The sequence below is a fragment of the Rhinatrema bivittatum genome, unplaced genomic scaffold (assembly GCF_901001135.1).
Source record: "Rhinatrema bivittatum unplaced genomic scaffold, aRhiBiv1.1, whole genome shotgun sequence".
NCBI classification, from domain to species: Eukaryota; Metazoa; Chordata; class Amphibia; order Gymnophiona; family Rhinatrematidae; genus Rhinatrema; species Rhinatrema bivittatum.
The window spans coordinates 25,969-34,624 of record NW_021820749.1 but is presented as its reverse complement, the minus strand read 5'-3'; positions in this window follow the sequence as shown (position 1 = coordinate 34,624).

Genomic DNA, 8,656 nt, shown 5'->3' with positions numbered 1-8,656 from the left:
CTCGCTCCTTTGCCACCACTGCCCTCGTAGATACTGGAGCCAGTGGCAGCTTCATCATGGACAACATCATCAAGCTCCTGAACATTCCTCTACTGCCACTGGAGGTGTCTCTTTGCATCGCTTCCATCCAAGGGGAACACCTTCTGGGGCTCATCACCCATCGAATAGTGGCTGGCCACCTCACTGTGGGCACTCTCCATGAAGAGGGGATGTCCTTCTACGTACTGAAGCGTTCCAGTCACTATATAGTCCTAGGGTTACCCTGGCTCCAGGTCCATGGACCCCAATTTGACTGGCACTCCCTGCAGTTGGTGCAGTGGGGTCCCAAATGCCAGAAGACCTGTCTACGACAAGTAACTCCTGTGGTGCCTGTTCTTAAGTCTACCACCCTTGCCGGGTTGCCGGCCCAGTACGCCGAATTTGAGGACGTCTTCTCAAAGAAGGGAGCTCATATACTTCCTCCATGCCGCAAATTGCAGCATGGAGGAAGTATATGCGGCATGGAGGAAGTATATTGCTGGGCATGACGCCTCCCAAAGGCAGGACTTATCCCTTATCTCATCCCGAGTCTTTAGCCATGTCAGAATACATCAAAGAGAACCTAGAAAAGGGGTTTATTCAACCTTCCGACTCCCCCGCAGGAGTGGGCTTTTTCTAAGTAAAGAAAAAGGATGGTGGATTATGCTCGTATAGATTACAGAGGGTTCAATGCCATTACCCAGAAAGATTGATATCCATTGCCCCTCATCAGTGAACTATTCAAAATTATCAATCTTACCAAAAAGTTTACTTCATCCAATCCCCCTATCCCCCAGCGTAATACACCTTCACTTCAACAGACCGTAAGATTAGACTCATTTGAGACCACCTCCTCTCTCGAAGTGGAAAATATCTTGAAAAAACTCAAACCTTCTTCACATCCTCTAGACTCCATCCCTCCAAACTTTCTCATTGCAATACCAAATACAATTGCTAAGCCCATTGCAAAAATCATCAACTGTTCATTAACCCAAGGATTAGTGTCCGATTCTCTAAAACAAGCCATCCTGAAACCTCTCCTAAAAAAACCCAACTTACCAACATCAGACCCAGCAAATTTCCGACCCATTGCCAATCTTCCATTCATCGCTAAGATCATGGAGAAAATAGTGAATAAACAACTCACTGAATTTCTGGAGGAACACAATATCCCTGCATCTTCACAATATGGTTTTCGTAAACATCTTAATACTGAATCACTTCTGATTTCACTTACGGTCTCCATTATTGTAAACATGGACAAAAAACAATCACACCTACTGATTCTTCTAGATCTTTCAGCTGCCTTTGATACGGTCAACCATTCAATTATGCTAGACCGACTCGAAGATATTGGCATTGCGGGTACTGCCCTTGACTGATTCCGTTCATTCCTTAGCAACAGATCATTCAAAGTTAAAATCAATAATAAACAATCACATCCAATCAGATCCAACTTAGGTGTCCCACAGGGCTCTGCCCTCTCACCAACTTTGTTCAACATATACCTGCTTCCTCTCTGCTTCCTCCTTACCATGCTGAAAATCAAGCATTACATATATGCGGATGATATCCAAATTCTCATCCCTATTATGGAATCATTACAAAAATCACTTATGTTTTGGGATAATTGCTTCAAAGAAATCAGTTCACCCCTCTTCCAAATGAACTTAGTTATCAACAAAGACAAGACTGAATTCCTAATCATCTCTCAAGATGAAAACCTCCTGTCCAATAAGACAATTTTTCACCAATATAATCAGCCCCAAACTAACAACCTCTATCTAGCTAACTTCACATCAACAATACCAGATTACATCAAAAAGACCTCCCACGTAAGAGATTTAGGCACTCTCCTAGACAACCAGTTGAACCTCAAAAGTTTGTCAACAATACTACAAAAGAGTGCTTCTTCAAACTACAAGTCCTTAAAAAGCTTAAACCTCTGTTGCACTTTTATGATTTCCGATTAGTTCTACAAGCAATTATTCCCACTAAAATCGATTACTGTAACTCGTTATTGCTTGGGCTCCCGGCTATCACAATTAAGTCTCTACAGATGTTACAGAATTCAGCTGCCAGGATTCTAACCAACTCCAAAAAAAGGGACCACATCTCTCCTATTCTCTACAACCTTCACTGGCTCCCTATTAAATTTAGAATCCTCTACAAAGTGCTGACCATCATGCACAAAACTGTACACAATCTTGCACCAATCGATCTAACTCACCAAGTTCGCCCTAATAATCCCTCTAGACCATTAAGAAGAGCTTACCAAGGCACTCTCATAGTCTCTCAAGCTAGAACATCACTAAAGAACAGAGCCTTCTGTACGGCGGGTCCCACTCATTGGAACAATCTCCCACCGGACCTCAGACAGGACCCTTGCCCAATATCCTTCAAGAAAAAATTAAAAACTTGGTTATTTAACTTTGCATTTCCTGAATCAGCTTTTTAGCTTATCACATTCTTTCTATTTTGCAAGATGTTTAAATTTTATCTCATATCTCAATTTTCGCTAGCCCATGGTCCCTTTTAAAAGACCTTCAGATGCCCTTCAGTCTTTTACTCCTTTTATTTCCTCTATGACTAGAAATATGTTTATCATGTGTTATTTATGTATGTATGTGTATGTATGTATATATATATATATATATATATATATATATATATATATATATATATATATATATATATGTATGTGTTTATCATATATTACATGACTATGTAATGTAAATTGTTTTTTTCTCTGGTCAGTTAAATTTATAAATAAGTTGCCCGGTTTATTATACTGTATGTTCTTGGTTCCATGTATCGCCTTACAGGCAGTTTTTTGTTCCATGTAAACCGGTTTGATTTGTATCTAATGCAAGAAGATCGGTATATAAAAACTAAAAATAAACAAATAAATAAATAAATAAACTATTCGATCATCTCCAAGGGGCTCGAATCTTCACGAAGTTAGATCTCTGGAGTGCATACAATCTTGTACATATCCAACCAGAAGATATCTGGAAGACAGCATTCAACACTAGGGATGGTCACTACGAGTACATTGTGATGCCATTCGGCCTATGTAATGCCCCTGCAGTCTTTCAGCGTCTCATGAATGAGATTCTCTGAGATCTTCTTTATTCCTCTGTCGTTGTATACCTGATAGGGATGTGAATCGTGTCCTCGATCGTCTTAACGATCGATTTCGGCTGGGAGGGGGAAGGAATCGTATTGTTGCCGTTTGGGGGGGTAAAATATCGTGAAAAATCGTGAAAAATCGTTAAAAAATCGAAAAAATCGAAAAATCGAAAAACCGGCACATTAAAACCCCCTAAAACCCACCCCCAACCCTTTAAATTAAATCCCCCACCCCCAAATAACTTAAATAACCTGCGGGTCCAGCGGCGGTCCGGAACGGCAGCGGTCCGGAACGGGCTCCTGCTCCTGCATCTTGTCGTCTTCGGCCGGCGCCATTTTCCAAAATGGCGCCGAAAAATGGCGGCGGCCATAGACGAAAAAGATTGGACGGCAGGAGGTCCTTCCGGACCCCCGCTGGACTTTTGGCAAGTCTCGTGGGGGTCAGGAGGCCCCCCACAAGCTGGCCAAAAGTTCCTGGAGGTCCAGCGGGGGTCAGGGAGCGATTTCCCGCCGCGAATCGTTTTCGTACGGAAAATGGCGCCGGCCATACGCGTATGGCCGGCGCCGGCAGGAGATCGACTGCAGGAGGTCGTTCAGCGAGGCGCCGGAACCCTCGCTGAACGACCTCCTGCAGTCGATCTCCTGCCGGCGCCATTTTCCGTACGGAAAATGGCGCCGGCCATACGCGTATGGCCGGCGCCATTTTCCGTACAAAAACGATTCGCGGCGGGAAATCGCTCCCTGACCCCCGCTGGACCTCCAGGAACTTTTGGCCAGCTTGTGGGGGCCTCCTGACCCCCACGAGACTTGCCAAAAGTCCAGCAGGGGTCCGGAAGGACCTCCTGCCGTCCAATCTTTTTCGTCTATGGCCGCCGCCATTTTTCGGCGCCATTTTGGAAAATGGCGCCGGCCGAAGACGACAAGATGCAGGAGCAGGAGCCCGTTCCGGACCGCTGCCGTTCCGGACCGCCGCTGGACCCGCAGGTTATTTAAGTTATTTGGGGGGGGTTCGGGAGGGTGGGGGATTTAATTTAAAGGGTCGGGGGTGGGTTTTAGGGGGTTTTAGTGTGCCGGCTCACGATTCTAACGATTTATAACGATAAATCGTTAGAATCTGTATTGTATTGTGTTCCATAACGGTTTAAGACGATATTAAAATTATCGGACGATAATTTTAATCGTCCTAAAACGATTCACATCCCTAATACCTGAACAACATCCTGATTTTTTCCAAGGACCTAGAATCCAACCGTGAACATGTCAAGACCGTACTTCTTCAGTTGAGAGAAAATCATCGCTACGCCAAGTTGGAGAAGTGCATCTTTGAACAGAATCGTCTGCCCTTCCTAAGGTATATCATCTCAGATCGAGGATTTTCCATGGATCCAGAGAAACTCCAAGGCATTTGAGACTGGCCCCAGCCAGTTAGTCTCTGCACCTTACAATGCTTCTTGGGTTTCACAAATTATTATAGAAGCTTCATTGCCAACTATTCCTCTCTAGCCACTCTGCTCACCACCATGACAAAGAAAGGGGCTAACACTCGAGTTTGGACTCCTAAAGCGCAAGCTGACTTTCAGACCCTTAAAGAAGCATTTTGTTCTGGCCCCTGTCTGCAACATCTGGATCCCAGGCGTCCATTCGTGGTAGAAGTGGATGCCTCCGCGAGCGGGGGTAGTCTTGAGCCAGTACTCTCCTAAGGGTACCTTGATCCCATGTTCCTTCTACTCACACAAATTCTTGTATACGGAACAACATTACACAGTTGGGGTCCGGGAGCTTCTCACAGTTAAGTTGGCACTCCAAGAGTGGCGCCCCTGGTTGGAAGGGGCACAACACCGATTCACCATATTTACAGATCATAAAAATCTTGAACATTTGAAAGAAGCACAGCTCTTGAACCTGAGGCAAGCCCGATGGGTGCTGTTCTTTGAACAATTCAACTTTTAGTTGCATTACCGCCCAGCCTCAAAGAACCTCCGTGTAGATGCACTCTCCAGTTCCTTTGAGCCAGAAGACGTCCCTGACGTGCCTAGACATATAATTTACCTCGCCTGTCTAACGCTCGCAGCAACCACCACAGTTCCCTGCTGGTAAAACCGTCGTCCCTTGCAGACTACGCGAACGGGTACTCAAGTGGGCCCATGACTCCAAGCTGGCAGGACACCCGGGTCGTGCCAGGATCCTTGAGATGTTGCGACGACATTACTGGTGGCCCAACATGGTCCAGGATTCCCACAACTACATAGATTCTTGTCCTATCTGCGCCCAGCAGAAACCCCCTCCTGGGTGTCCATGGGGTCTTCTCCAACCACTCCAAGCTCCTACAGAACCTTGGTCAAGCATCTCGATAGATTTTATCACGGACCTTCCTCCTTCACAGAATCACACTGTAATCTGGGTCATCATTGACCGTTTTTCAAAAGTGGGTCATTTTATCCCTCCCAAGGGCTTCCATCAGCTCCAGAGTTAGCAAACCTCTTCTTGAAACACGTGTTCCAACTTCACGGCCTTCCCAAGGAAATCATATTTGACCAAGGACCACAGTTCGCTGCAAGATACTGGTGCTCACTGTGTAAGAAGTTCAGCATTACCTTGAACTTTACGTCGGCCTACCATCCTTCGACCCGCTCTTCTTCTGCTGCTGATAGGCCTCCGGCCTTCTCTCCACCTCAGCCTTTCTGGACATTCTCTAACAGCGCCTAAGTCCCAAGGCCCGGGTCCCTCGGGCTCCTCCCGTGGGGTCCCCGGCTCTGGGTGAAGCTTTGCCAGGCTGCGTCTCCGCCTCCCGGCCTACCCTGTCACCCTCGGTAGGTCGGCCCAAGGGTCCACTATCCTCTCCAGCAGCTTCAAGCCGCAACAGTTTGCAAGGCCATGGACTCGGCGGAGGCCCCAAGCCTACAGGCCATCCCGGGGATGGCACAACGTCTCCAGCAGCAACAGCACTGTATCGACACTCTTGCTGCCACTGTGGAACAGCTGGTCAGTCGTCTGGAGGCCGCTCCTCTGGATCCGCCTCCAGCCCATTCTCCTGCTTCAGTACCCAGTCCGGCATCGGTGACCCAGTTGCCCGCACCGACACACTATGCCAGGGATATCAAGACATGCCGTGGCTTCTTGAATCAATGCTACGTGCGCTTCACTCTCCTGCCTGCGCAATTCCCCTCAGACGCAGTTAAAGTGGCGTACATATTTTCTCTACTCGATGGCAAAGCACTCGACTGGGCTTCTCCCATGTGGGAGCATCAGGATCCCTTGTTACAGAATCTTCAAGAATTTGTTCTCAACTTTCGCCTTGCTTTTGACAATCCTGCACGCCAGACCACCGCTGCCTCGGAACTCTTGCATCTCAGGCAAGGGACACGCTCGGTGGCGGATTATACTATAGACTTTCGCACACTAGCCATGGGAGTTGGCTGGCGGGATGATTGCCTTAGGGGGATCTTCCTGGAAGGTCTTGCCAGCCGCATCAAGGATGAGTTAGCAGGCCGAGATCTCCCAGAGGACTTAAATGACTTAATTGACATCGCCGGCAGGGTGGATCGCCGCCTACAGCAGCGGGATAAGGAAACCCGCTCCTACCGTAGAACACCACCACTGTCCTCAACTGCTGCCAGAATCCCAGCACCCAAGGGGCCTCCTGCTTCTGCCAACCTTGGAGAGCCCATGCAGCTGGGCAGATCTCCACTAACTCCCGAGGAAAGGAAGAGACGCCGCTCGCAGGGTCTCTGCCTCTACTGTGGAGGCAAGGGGCACTTCCTCGCCAACTGCCTGGAGCGTCTGGGAAATGACCGTGCCTAGGTTACACCGAGGAGCTACTCCTAGGCTTTGCAGGCTCAGCTCCTCAATGCACCTTACCAGTGACTCTTAAATACCCCGGTGGGGAACTCCAGATCTGGGCTTCCATTGACTCTGGTGCCGAGGGTAATTTCATTGTTGTTGATCTGGTAAACCAGCTGTCTCTCCCCACACAGCGAAAGGTTCCTCCATTGCGTATTTCCTCTATCCGAGGTACGCTGCTCCCTGGAACCATCACCTGCTGCACGGCTCCCTTGACTCTCCAGACCGGGCTGTTCCATTCAGAAGAAATCTCCCTGCTGGTTTTGGAACGGGCCGTGCACCCTCTGGTCCTTGGACTTCCGTGGTTACAACGGCATTCGCCCGTTATTGAATGGGATACCTTTCAGCTAACCCAATGGAGTCCCTTCTGTTTTGCTCATTGTCTACAGCTTCCACATCCACCGAAGTCCTTGCATCTGTGCTCGTCTCTTCTCTTGCCAGAGCCATATCAGGCATTCGCCGACGTCTTCTCCAAGGAGATGGCAGAGATTCTCCCTCAGCACCGGCCTTTTGATTGCCCGATAGATTTGCTACCGGGTACCACACCTCCCCGTGGCCGGGTGTATCCTTTGTCCTTGCCAGAGACTGCTGCCATGTCTCAGTACGTGACTGAGAACCTTGACAAGGGCTTCATTCACCCCTCTCATTCACCCGCTGGAGCCGGCTTCTTCTTTGTGGCCAAGAAGGACGGCTCACTCCGTCCCTGTATAGACTATCGAAGCTTGAATGCCATCACCAAGCGGAATCGTTATCCGCTTCCTCTGATCCCTGAACATTTGGATCGCCTTCAGGGAGCCCGTGTCTTCACGAAGCTAGACCTCCGAGGGGCCTATAACCTCGTCCATATTCATCCAGAGGATGAATGGAAGACGGCCTTTAATACCAGGGACGGGCATTACGAGTACTTAGTAATGCTCTTTGGACTTTGCAACGCCCCGGCCATCTTCCAGAACCTCATGAACGAGGTCTTACGTGAGATGCTCCACTCTCACGTCATTGTCTATCTGGATGACGTGCTTATCTTTTCCAGGGACCTGGAGACTCACCGCCACCACGTCACACAAGTTCTGCAGGCTCTCTGGGACAATCATCTCTATGCCAAGCTAGAAAAGTGTGTCTTTGAAGCAGAGTCCTTGCCCTTTCTGGGGTACATCATTTCATCCATGGGCTTCCGGATGGACCCCGAGAAAGTCTCGGCCATAACCAAATGGCCTCAACCCCGGGGCCTCAAGGCTCTCCAAAGATTTCTGGGATTCGCTAATTTTTATAGACATTTTATTCCGCGATACTCGCATCGGGTCGCCCCCCTTATTGCCTTGACCCGCAAGGGAGCCGACGCCAAGAGCTGGTCTGACGCTGCGGTCGAAGCCTTCGCCGACTTGAAGGAGGCATTCCTGGCGGACACCTGCCTTCGCCATCCAGACCCGGCAAGACCCTTCATCGTCGAGGTCGATGCCTCCAGCGTGGCCGTGGGGGCGGTCCTCAGCCAACACTCCGCTTCTGGACAGTTATTGCCTTGCTCGTACTTCTCCAGAAAGTTCTCCCCTGCCGAGGCGAATTACTCCATTGGCGACAAAGAACTGTTAGCGATCAAACTCGCCTTCGAGGAATGGAGGCAATGGCTCGAGGGAGCAAGATATTCTACTACCGTGTACACGGACCACAA